This window comes from Dermacentor variabilis, chromosome 6, assembly GCF_050947875.1.
Source record: "Dermacentor variabilis isolate Ectoservices chromosome 6, ASM5094787v1, whole genome shotgun sequence".
NCBI classification, from domain to species: domain Eukaryota; kingdom Metazoa; phylum Arthropoda; class Arachnida; order Ixodida; family Ixodidae; genus Dermacentor; species Dermacentor variabilis.
In genome coordinates, this window is record NC_134573.1 from 104,466,530 (window position 1) to 104,479,652 (window position 13,123).

Here is a 13,123-nt window from a genome sequence, read left to right on the forward strand (position 1 = left end):
CGTAAAGTCAAGGGGCGCTAACTGCCGGGCGACAGGAGGACACGAAAAGGTACACAGAAAAAGCCCAAAGCTGTGCAGAAAAACGCAAGCTGGCCGTGGTGCCCTGGGTCGCGCAAAGGTCTCTCTGGCTGCCCAAAGCCGTTTGCGTACGAAAATCTAAAACAGCCTGCTCTATAATGTAAAGAAACGTGTTTCCCTGCCTGCATAGGTAGCCTGCGTAACGAAAAGAAAAACAACACGGTGCTGGACTGAGGTCTCGTTTTTCACAATAACAGAACATCGCGGTTAAAGACAATGTTCGCTCGTTTAAAACTGAGAGCCATAACAGCTCAGCTAGTTAGAGTCCTTTTTCTTTCGTAAGCAACTAATTTTCTTGGTTAGTGCATAACATGTGAAGTCAGGGCTCTGAACTGTTGGTAAAGTACAGGAGCGCTCCTCTTCCATTCCTGCGCTTTCGTTAGGACGTTTAGTGCATGGCACAGGACCATTCCCAAACTGCGGCTCTTTGTGCATGCATAGGTGCGATTCACGGACGGCTGCTTTTTTCAGGCAGCGAGGATCGCCTAACCGGGACCAAGTACTAGGAAAAGGTCAGGTAGTTAGTTCCTCTTTGATTTCGAGCCAGATGGCACACCATTGCTATTTCGCCGATCTGCGCCATAAAGTTTGGCGTTAGCCATCCTCGTAAAACCGTTGGGTGCTAAGCAACGAAGTACTGTGGTGTTGGGGTTTACGACATTCAAAAAACGCTCACTGATCATGGAACCGATTGACGACGTCCACGTTCCGTGCAGCTCCCAATCCGCACGAGTTATTGCTTGCTTGCAGAAAAGCCTCTGGCCAGCATGGACATATACAGCGCGATGTGCGACTCGCTAGGCCAGCGCCGCATAGGTTCCACCTGTGCATGAGCAGATTTCCCGCCAGGGTCACGAATCAAGTTGTCGGGTCGGTCGATAGGATTTATTGGTTACGGAACTGATATTGTTGCAACAACAAATATGTCACCAGCCCCTGGCTCCAAAACGCACGAATAAAAGAATGACGTCAGGTGCAACGAATACTTACGATAATTATGCAGTTTGCTGCGACACGCCCGGGAGAAGTGATTTGCATACTAAACATAACCATAGCTGCTACGCTATACTCTTTTATTGCATTGTGACTGATACGCGCGATCTCGTATTCTGCGTCGTTGAAATGGTTACTTCTCTTCGTTCACATTTATCCCAATCCTTTATATCCTTACTTTATATTTTTCCGGTTCGGAACTATCTATACGGCACATTTAGGCCTGTTTCAGTCAAGCACAAGTCTCTGCATACTTTAGGGGAATAGTAAGTAGAAAGCGAGCCTCATGAGGTGTCGCGTACTGCGTAAAACAGGGACATTCAGACCTGTCAACCATCCCAAAGCAGCGCAATCTTAAAGTCATGAAGGATGGCACCGTAGAGGGTTGCGGATTGATTGGAACCACCCGTGGTTCCTTACCGTGCACTTGAATGGGAGTATACGCGAGCGTTTCTGCATTCCGTCCCAATGAGAATGTGGCAAGGCGGCCAGGAGACAAACCCACGACCTCGCGTTTATGCAGTATCAGAATGCCTTAACCACTGAGTCACCGTGGCGTGGGTGTCCGAATGATTGCGTAGCTTTAGTTGCGCTCAGCAAAGTCAGCGCTAGCGCTTGACATCAGCCCAATAACATACACAATCACACGCGTATAACAAAACCATGGCGTGGCACGCTATTACGATCCAAGCGTCGTACAAGACATGCGTACGGCCCCATGTGTCATTTGGCGATCCAAATCGAAAGCTCAAGGAATAAGCGTTTCCACGGCTTCAACGACAAACGTGTCCATAAACGAAGCAACGTCCCGTTCGGCGCTGTCCACAGACAAAGCTGCGCGGGCGTGCATAGTTTCACAAAGGACAGTCTAGTAGGAAGCATCATAGACCTTATACGTCTTTACAAGCGCACTATAATTAAATGACTTTTTTTGGAGGGGTGGGAGTGGGGGGTTGGCGATAAAAACCAATTTGCAAGCAATGAACTCGCTCACCTAGCCGCGCTCATGCGCTATGCTAAATCAACGATAGAGCCCGTCCGCTCGCCATGGTGGCCGAGTACCTATGGCGTTCTGACGCTTGTACTTTTAGACGCATATTGCAATGGGATAAAGCTGTAAAGCGGAGCCCTCCGCCCACGCGGAGCCTCACTGCCCGGGTGTTGACTATGGACGTTGCATACAAACCGTTTAAATTTTTTTTATGCCGTGATAGTGCATTGCAAGGCAAGCCCCTTCTTAAACTTTATGCTATCTTGCTAATGAATTGACGTTGACGACACAGAAAACTGGCTGCCTGTAAGAACCGACAATCCGGAAGAACTTGATGTTATGCGCAATGGCTGGTTTAAATCTGCATGTACACCAATTATGTCCTACATGTAATTATTTGTGTTAATCTTGGGGTTGTCAGCCAGTGGTGAAGTATTATTGTTCTCTACAGCAGTTAGTCGCCAATTTTTCTTTGCGTGCTGTATACTTGAGGCCATGGGCGATCAGCTTACCCAGGTTTTCCGCGTCAGGCGCCCCTTAATGCGCATCGAGCCTTGTTTTCGAGACGCACACGCATAGCAACATCGCCGTCCCCAGCGGCGTGTCGCGTTTCAGCCGAGTGCCTTGACCGCACGGCGACAGCACGACCGCCCGAGGGCTAGTTGCAGCCCGAGCGTTCGCGTTCGCTGGAGCAGACGGGGCTCTTCTACGTCTTCAATTATTATTATCTTTTTCGTACTCTATTACCAATCCCCTGCTTGGAGTGGGCTGAAGCAGGTATCGATCACTACAGGTAACTGAGATTTGATGCCGATGACGCATAACTGCTTGACTTTTTTCGGGATGGCGTCGTGTTCCTATAGTCACCAGATGTGGTCCGCTGTTTCGCTTCTCCGCGTTGCTCTATGCGTATCGTAAAATGACCTTTTATCCTTTCCTCTTCCCGCACCTCGCAATCATGCGCGCATTCACACAAACGGTGTCGTCTGTGTCCGCCATCCGCTAAAAACAGGATGACTTATGTCGCCTGCTTTCTTTTGTTTTGATTATGATCACTTCTTTTCTGCGCCATTTCGTCTTTCTGCCCGCGGCCCAGTTCACTGCAGTTCCATCTTGGCGCCGAGCGGGGGGTACGGAAACGGGACAAACTAACCCCACCATGTTAAATAAATAATTGTCATATAAAATTGCGTACCTTGCACCTATGTCTGTTCTTGCTGCAGAGTTTTCTCTGTACAATACTTTCCGTTTTTAGCCCCGTAGTTTGCGTTGCATTATTGTTCCTTGCAATAATGTCGTTTTTCGTCCCCCTTATTCAATATTTATTTGGGCACTACAAAGTACTTTGAATAAATAAAGAAATATGTGGCGATTTAGCGGCGAATGCGATAGATATGCGTTAGCATTACGTCGCACCTCTTCGACGTCCGGATCCATGGTTTAAACCGCGTTCACCATATTTAAAAATGTTCAGGAGCTCACTAGAAACGCATCCTGCCTCCTCGAGGAGCGAAGTACAACTGACGGTAGTCCGGAGACCAGACCACCGTCAGTCGCGCTATATATATGGAGCAGACTCCCTTTAAGACGAAACCGAAGGAACCATGAAAATTTGTTCGTCTTACCAGAAATTCATCTTATCAGAAGAATAAGTGGCACCACGACCAGGTGCATACAAATATCTTACTTCGAAGCGGTAAATGAAGTAAACTTAAAAGGGGGAAAGCGACATAAAAAAGCATTCATTTAGCTGAACTGAACCCATTAGAAAACTGTTTTCAAGTGGCACTCTTGCTTGGTTTCATCCAGTCCGTGATGGGCGTTCGGCGCTTCTGTGCAAATCGGCGAGCAGCCTCAAACGATGTCATCTCACCTAATTAGCTTAAATATCTTTCCGTGCCTTCGTTATGCTGGAAAAAAGATTCGCTAGGGAGTTAAAGCAGGCATCTGCCACCTCACAGGTCATCGGTGCAGGCTCCGAGCTAGCGAAAGTACGAAGGTGCGCGCTGAGCGCGCGGCAAGGCAACGCAACATACTGGAAAGCCTAGGTGACGTTGGGAGAAGTGGGAAAGGAGAAACGAGGCGAAGCGTCGCAGAGGAGGAAGGTAGGCGGAGGCGCGCTGGGTTGACCCCCTCTAGCATTTGCTATAGGTTTCGTTTGCGATACGGACGTACCGGGTACGTCTCGTCTAACACAGACTTACAGCCCACCGATCCAGTGGGGCAGCGGGACAGCGCGGACGCCACTGCGCATGTTGTACCGCGCATGCGCACTGGCGTTTACGCTGGCCCGCTAGCTCGCTTAGCTGTAATTCTCTAACGTCGTCCTCGCGCGCCGTACGCTGTGTGTGCGAGGGAAAGCGTGCGACAATGAGCCGACGATGGCGGCGCAGTCTTACGTGCGCAGAGATGTAAAGGGGGAGGGGGAAGCGCGCCGTCTTTCGTCGCGCAAATGGCAGCGGAAGGGGAGGATGGGGGAGGGCGTTGTACTTCGCGTTGTACTTCGGCCGCACGCGGTCGCGCGGGATTTATCTTGAACACGATCTGCTTTGGGGGCCCAGTCTAAGTGAACCGATGGCTTGTAGTTTTCCGTGCGCTGTGTTCTCGGCGCTCAATTTGCGTTGAGACGATAGACCGTGTAGAGGTCACTTCGCTTGTTGCTACTGCCGTGATTCCTCACGCCAACGTTATGACAGCGAGCGCCCGCGGTCATCGAGTGTGATGTGTTCATGTTTGCCTGTGCGCGCTCACACCGTGCTTGTTAATTTAGTGAGTGAGCGAAAGTTTACAAGGGGGCTTTCTACTCTGGTGGCTGCTGCGTATGTCGCGGCCGCGCGAGCTCTATCTTTAATACGATCTGCGATGCGGACGGTCTATAGGCTGTTTGGATCGCACCGCTGGTACGATCTGTTGGGAACTCGGCGCTGACGCCCGTGGTTGTACCTGGGTCGCAAGCCCCAAGGGTAGCGTTGGCCTGGCGGCCTGGGGTACAACTGGAAGCATCCGAAGGTCCCGGCAAAGCATGAGTCGACTGGTAACAACAAAACAACTGGTTTATTTTAACATCGCAAAGAGTTGGCGGTCAGGTTGACCGAAGTAGAGAGACGGGAGAGCACTTTACTCAGCAGAAGAAATCGGAGCCCTCTTTTTGGCGTCCGGGGGCAGCTGTTTTTATACTCTCGCAGTTGAGGGCAAGAAGGAACCCCTCAAAAGACGAGCACGTGAATGTACAATGGGCTAATGGTGACGCACACTGTCGTAGCGATGCCGTAGCACCATGTCGAGCACGATCTCGTAGCACCCTGTCGAGCACGATCTCGTAGCACCCTGTTGTAGCGCTGCCGGTCGGGCACAATGACTGTAATGAGAGGATGGTCCCTGCTTTGACATCGCCTGTTTCGGGCACAATGGCTGTAATGAGGGGACGATCCCTGCTTTGGCATCGCCTGTTTCGGGCACAATGACTGGAATGAGAGGATGGTCCCTGCTTTGGCATCGCCTGTTTCGGGCACAATGACTGGAATGAGAGGATGGTCCCTGCTTTGGCATCGCCTGTTTCGGGCACAATGACTGGAATGCGAGGATGATCCCTATGCGGTCGCATCGCCGCAGTCGCGCCTGGAAACACCTGGCGATGAGTGTTGCGGCGACGACGATCGGGCCAAAATGTCTGCCGCCCCGCCGCAGTCGCGCCGGCAAAACCACGTGTCGCAGGCGAAACGCAACAGACCGCCCCGCCGGGGGAAGGAGATCCCGATGGACAGGGGACTGCATCCGCTGTCCGGAGGGAAGTCGCTCGATGATGCTCATAACCGAAGTCGGGCGTCCCTCGACGTTTCTCGAGCGCAGCGCACAGAGAAGGCCTCGTTCTCTAGTTCAGGTTCGCACGGGACACTGCAAAGTGACTTCGGGAGAGTTCACATTTTTGTTCTCGTTCCCGGCAAGCGTTAGAACTACGCTGAAACTCAACCGCTCAGTCAGCAAGCACGGCACAACCCTCACTAAGCCCTGCCAGGCTCTTTCCCCTTTTTATACCACTGCCTAGTTCCTTACAGTAGTCTAGCATCACTCAGAACGCGTCCACAAATTGAAAAATTGCACTAGAAAGCATATCATCACTTTGAAACACTAAACAAAAGCAATATGTTAAAAAAAAATCCTGCCTCAGGAAGAAAAACATCAGTAACCAACAATTTTGAGGCTGATTCCTACGTTAGGGGCTTCGACTTAAGCCATCGGCGTTACCGTTGAGACTCCCCTTTTTGTAACGCACCTCAAAGGAATATTGTTGTAAAGCGAGGCTCCAGCGCAGGAGGCGGCCATTTTTGGAAGAGATGGTCTGCAGCCATTGGAGAGGGCAGTGATCCGTCTCAATGATAAACCTCGAGCCGGCTAGATAGCATGACAATTTCTGAACGGCCCACACGAGACACGCACACTCTTTCTCGGTGGCGCTATACGCCTGCTCACGACTGGTCAGCTTACGACTAGCATACAGGACGGGGTGTTCTACTTCTCCATTTTCCCGTTGGCACAGTACAACGCCCATGCCTCGCTCACTAGCATCGCACTGAACAATGAACCCTTTTGTATAGTCTGGTGATCGTAGCACAGGCTGGCTTGTTAGGGCACTCTTTAGGGCGCTAAAAGCTCTTTCCTTTGTCTCGTCCCAGACGACTGTTTGAGGCTCTGTCTTTCTTAGAGCATCCGTCAGGGGAGCCGCGATATCAGAGTACCTAGGGATGTACCTCTGATAGTAGCCGGCGACACCCAAGAACGACCGAATATCGGTCTTTGTGCGCGGTTGCGGAAAGTCTCGCACAGCGGCCACTTTTATTTCAGAGGGGCGGCGACGACCCTGACCAATCACGTGACCGAGGTAGACAACCTCGGCCTGTGCTAACTGGCACTTAGGAGCCTTTACTGTCAAGCCTGCTTCGCGCAGGCGGGTTAGCACTGCCCGCAAGTGTGTCATATGCTCAGACCAGGATGCGGAGAATATCGCTACGTCGTCTAGATACGGTAAAGCGAATTCTTGCTGTCCCCGCAACACTTTATCCATGAGGCTTGAAAAACAGTATGGCGCGTTCTTCAAACCAAAACTCAACACTTTAGGACGGAATGTTCCCATTGGTGAAATGAACGCCGCATACCTACTAGCCTCTTCTGTAAGTGGAACCTGCCAATAACCCCTGACAAGATCTAGGGTGGAAATAAACTGAGCGCTACTAACTTTCTCAAGGCGCTCCTCGATGTTAGGGATCGGATAAATTTGATCCTTAGTGATGGAATTAAGCCTGCGGTAGTCGACGCAAGGACGAGGTTCCTTGCCCGGTACCTCAACTAAAATCAAAGGGGAGGTATAATCACTCTCACCTGCCTCAATAACACCGAGCCGTAGCATTTTCTTTACCTCCGCCTCCATAATATCGCTCTGGCGGGGTGACACCCGATACGCCTTGGATCGTACTGGCTCTGGGGAGGTAAGTTCTATATCATGAGTAAGTACAGAAGTCCTACCAGGCCTCTCAGAGAACAGACCTTGAAACTCTTGTAATAGCTGGTGTAGTTCGGTTTTCTGCTCGGGCGACAGCGGTGCTTTACTGATAAGGTCACTAATGACTTGACCGGTGTCTTCCCTGTTCGTCACTGAGCCTAGTCCTGGAAGCTCGACCGGAAGCTCTTCAGGAACGTTTATCATCATGCACACCACTGCTTCCCTTTGTCTATAAGGTTTGAGCAGATTACAGTGGTAAACTTGCTGTGCTTTCCGCTTTCCTGGCAGACTTACCACGTAGTTAACGTCCGACAGTTTCTGAACAATTCGTGCTGGGCCCTCCCACTGCACGTCTAGTTTGTTGTTTAGCGATGTGCGCAATATCATGACCTCATCGCCAACCTCAAAACGACGGGCCCTGGCTGTCCGATCATAATAAACCTTGGCCCTCTGCTGGGCCTTTGTCATTGCTTCACCTGACAACTCCTGTGCCCTTCTTAAGCGTTCGAGGAGCTTAAGCACGTACTCCACCACGACTGGGTCGTCGCCCCTACCTTCCCATGATTCTCGAAGCATGCGAAGCGGAGATCGAAGCGAGCGACCGTACACCAGTTCAGCTGGCGAAAACCCCGTAGCCGCATGCGGCGCGGTTCTTAACGCAAACATCACCCCAGGCAAACACAGCTCCCAGTCAGTTCGATGTTCAAAACACAACGCTCTCAACACGCGCTTCATGACGGAGTGGAGCTTCTCAACGGAATTCGACTGTGGGTGGTACACTGAGCTGTGTAGCAGCTTTACCCCACACCTTTCGAGAAAAGTTGTCGTCAAAGCGCTAGTAAACACTGTGCCCTGATCTGATTGAATTTCTGCAGGAAAACCAACTCGCGCAAATATGGACAGTAGTGCATTAACTATCTCAACTGAGCTGAGTTCTTTAAGCGGCACTGCTTCAGGGAACTTTGTCGCCGGGCAGATCACAGTCAAAATGTGTCTGTACCCCGTGGCTGTTACCGGCAGAGGTCCCACAGTATCAATAACGAGCCGTCTAAAAGGCTCCGTAATGATAGGTACCAATTTCAACGGCGCCCTCGATTTGTCCCCTGGTTTGCCCACCCGCTGACAAGTGTCACATGTCCTCACGAAATGGTCTGCGTCCCGAAAACACCCTGGCCAATAGTACTCTTGCAAGAGACGGTCCTTAGTTTTCTTAACTCCTAGGTGTCCGGACCACGAACCCCCGTGTGACAAGCGCAACAGATCCTGACGATAGCATTGAGGCACGACCAGCTGATCGAACTCCACTCCTCGGCGGTCTAGATACTTCCGGTACAGGACTCCACCCCTTTCCACAAAACGCGCAGTTTTCCTGGCGATACCTTCTTTGACATTGCAGCGCACGTTTTCCAGGCTGCCATCCTTTTTTTGCTCGGCTATCAAAGCCGTCCGGCTGACGTTTAGCAACCTATCAAGTCCGTCTGACGTAGGCGCAATGAGCAAATCAGTAGATAGCTCTTCTAACTTTCCCGCGTCGGGCGTTTCCTCTCCAGTATCTGGCGCCTTTAACGTTACAGACTCTAGTTTATTCAGTTCGGGCGTGCTCGGCATATCAGCTTGCTGCGCCTCTGACCCTTTTTCGTTGTTTGATAACGTCGGCCCCGCAACTACCGCCTTTGCAGCGAGCTCCCGAACCTTCGATCTGGTTAAGGCCTGAACACTAGCTTCACCAAACAAAAGCCCCTTCTCGCGCAGGAGGTGATCGGACCTGTTTGAAAATAGGTACGGGTACTGGGGTGGCAGCATAGATGACACTGCCGCCTCTGTCTCAAGCGCTCCGAAAGGTCCTTCAATAAGCACCTTTGCTACTGGCAGACACACGCTATGAGCTTCCACGGCTTGCTTGATCCACGCGCACTCGCCCGTGAACATATGGGGTTCTACGTAAGATGGGTGAACTACATCCATCGTAGCTGCGGAATCGCGAAGCACTCGGCACTCTTTCCCGTTCACGAGGAGGTCTCGCATGTAAGGCTCGAGAAGCTTCATGTTCTCGTCAGTGCTGCCTATTGAAAAAAACACAACTTTTGGTGTTGTTTCCGGACACTGCGCCGAAAAGTGACCCGGCTTCTGGCACGTATAACAAACGCGCGCTCGCCTCATCTCGAACCGCTTTCTCCGTTTGGCTGCCGCCGTCTCTTTACGTTTGGTCGGACTGCTTTCACTCGCATCCTCACTACGCGTGTCCCCCTTAAATCTCATGGGCGTGAACCTTGGCCTCTCAAACTGGGAGCCAAATTCACCCTTTTGACCGTCCTTAGCTCCGCGAGCTCGACGCGTCACAAACTCCTCGGCTAGCTCAGCGGCTTTAGCCACCGTACAAACGTCTGGCCTATCCAAGACCCAGTATCGCACGTTCTCCGGTAACCGACTATAAAACTGTTCTAGCCCGAAACACTGCAGAACTTTATCGTGGTCACCAAACGCTTTCTCTTCTTTGAGCCACTCCTGCATGTTCGACATAAGCCTATACGCAAACTCTGTATATGACTCACTTTTGCCTTTCTCATTTTCCCGAAACTTCCGACGGAACGCCTCCGCAGACAGCCGGTACTTTTTTAGCAGACTCGATTTTACTTTGTCGAAATCCTCTGCCTCCTCTCTATCCAAGCGAGCGACTACGTCGGCCGCCTCGCCGGGTAACAAAGTGAGCAAGCGCTGTGGCCACGTTTCCCGAGAGAACCCCTGCTTCTCGCACGTTCGCTCAAAGTTAACCAGGAACAAACCAATGTCCTCTCCAAGCTTAAACGGCCGCATCAGGTCAGTCATTTTGAACAATACTCGTTCTCCTGCACCGTGTGCCTGACTTCCATTACGAGCGCGTTCCATCTCTACCTCGAGACGCTTCATTTCCAAAGCGTGTTCGCGCTCTTCTTTTTCTTTCTGTTCTTTAAGTTCACGCTCTTCTTTTTCTTTCTGTTCTTTAAGTTCGCGCTCCTGTCTTTTTGACCTCTCCTCAATAGTCTCAAGGCATTCCGACAGCTCGTCATCCTCAGCCTCTAACTCAAGAATAGCCTTTAGCAGTTCAGGTTTTCTTAGTTTGTCTGAGACATCCAGACCCAACTCTCTTGCAAGCTCCAACAATTTCGGTTTGCGCAACGACTTCAAATCCATGGCTGCTCTGAATGCTGCTTTCTCTACTGCTTACTATTGTCTTGCCGCAAACTAACCCGGCAGCAACGACAACCACAATTACCAGCTCTGTTACTGACACTAACAAAAGCCTGGCAAAGCTCAGAAGAAGAAAGTCCCGCACTCACCAAACCTCGCAGGCAGGAATTCCGCGCAGTCGTTCCGCTGCAGGCAACCAGTCGTCACACAGGGCTCGTTGCACTGCTCCCGGATCGTCGTTGAGCTGCTCAGCATACCGTCAACTGCATCTCTTCGCTGCTGGCCTCCGTTGTCGCGATCTCACCGCTGGCAGACAGTTGTTTGAAGTCGGAGGCGATCTCACCGCTGCCAACCAGATCGCACCGCTGGTACGATCTGTTGGGAACTCGGCGCTGACGCCCGTGGTTGTACCTGGGTCGCAAGCCCCAAGGGTAGCGTTGGCCTGGCGGCCTGGGGTACAACTGGAAGCATCCGAAGGTCCCGGCAAAGCATGAGTCGACTGGTAACAACAAAACAACTGGTTTATTTTAACATCGCAAAGAGTTGGCGGTCAGGTTGACCGAAGTAGAGAGACGGGAGAGCACTTTACTCAGCAGAAGAAATCGGAGCCCTCTTTTTGGCGTCCGGGGGCAGCTGTTTTTATACTCTCGCAGTTGAGGGCAAGAAGGAACCCCTCAAAAGACGAGCACGTGAATGTACAATGGGCTAATGGTGACGCACACTGTCGTAGCGATGCCGTAGCACCATGTCGAGCACGATCTCGTAGCACCCTGTCGAGCACGATCTCGTAGCACCCTGTTGTAGCGCTGCCGGTCGGGCACAATGACTGTAATGAGAGGATGGTCCCTGCTTTGGCATCGCCTGTTTCGGGCACAATGGCTGTAATGAGGGGACGATCCCTGCTTTGGCATCGCCTGTTTCGGGCACAATGACTGGAATGAGAGGATGGTCCCTGCTTTGGCATCGCCTGTTTCGGGCACAATGACTGGAATGAGAGGATGGTCCCTGCTTTGGCATCGCCTGTTTCGGGCACAATGACTGGAATGCGAGGATGATCCCTATGCGGTCGCATCGCCGCAGTCGCGCCTGGAAACACCTGGCGATGAGTGTTGCGGCGACGACGATCGGGCCAAAATGTCTGCCGCCCCGCCGCAGTCGCGCCGGCAAAACCACGTGTCGCAGGCGAAACGCAACAAGGCGCACCCAGGGCCAATAGCTTCGCATGCACTTTAGTACCCATGCGCTTGCGCGTCACCCACGTTCACGAAGTGAAGCGTCACTGCCGGTTTTTGTTTCCTCATCTTGTTTTCGCCTCTGTCCACGTGCGATGTGCGCCGCAGGCCTCCAGCAGGGTGCCTTGATGCGCGCGCTTCCGGGCGCTGCGCATCGAGGCACCCTAGCCTCCATGATCGGTAGCGGTGGCGGTCACTCCGAATGTTCGTCTTAACCGAGGAGCACGTCTGAGGCGGTTTGTCTTAAGCGGATTTTTTTTCAAGTCCATGGAAAACCAAACAAACGTTCCCATGTTGTTCATTATATGTGAGAATTCGGCTTAACCGAGTTCGTCTTAACGAGAGTTCACTGTATATAGAACGAGAAAAAGGGAAACCGAGGCACCCGATTATTATTAGTTACATCATAAGATGCCACCAAACAATGACACTAAGGGCAAGGTAGGGGAATTTATTTGTAGTTCTTAATTTATTTTAAGAAATGTAATATTAGTGGAAATGAAAGTGAATGAAAAACAACTGGCCGCAGGCGGGGAACGAACCCACGTCTTCGCATTACGCGTGCGATGCTCTTACGAATTGAGCTACCGCGGCACGGTTTTCCCAACCACTTTCGGTGGTATTTATGTCCGTCCACTAGAAAAAACCTTGGGAGTGTTAGCCAGCGCCACGACTCACGGCCATGGCAGTACAGATGTAAAACATCCGATCTACCACAGTCGTCAGGTAGCACGTGAACTTCTTGGGCGAAGACGACTGGTCAGTAAACCCACACATGCTACGAGAAGGCTTGAAAGCTGGCGGATTTGAGACCTTCGCGATGTAATGAACGAGAAGAAAGGAAACCTAAGGCCTTGATTATTATTAGGCATATCATAAGATGCCAACCATGACCCCAAGTACTTCATAGGGAAAATAAATAAATAAATGGAAGCGAAAGTGGATGAAAAAAACCAACTGGCCGCAGGTAAGAGAGAGAGAGAGAGAGATGTACAAATGAGAGAAAGTCAGTGAGGTTAACCAGAGTTATAGTCTCCGGTTTGCTACCCTGCACTAGGGGAAGGGAAAGGGGAAGACGGAAGGAAGAGCGGGGACAAAAAGAAAGGCGTGAAAAAAAATGGGGATGGGGTCATTATAGTCTTTCTAATAGACCACTGCCACGTA

At 51.3% G+C, this 13,123-nt stretch overlaps 1 non-coding gene across 1 annotated transcript; it reads right to left on the reverse strand.

Moving 5' to 3' along the window:
• Positions 1 to 12,480: 12,480 nt before the first annotated feature.
• On the reverse strand, positions 12,481 to 12,553 carry TRNAT-CGU (transfer RNA threonine (anticodon CGU)). Its single transcript has one exon. It is a non-coding gene; the product is annotated as a tRNA-Thr (tRNA).
• Positions 12,554 to 13,123: the final 570 nt, after the last annotated feature.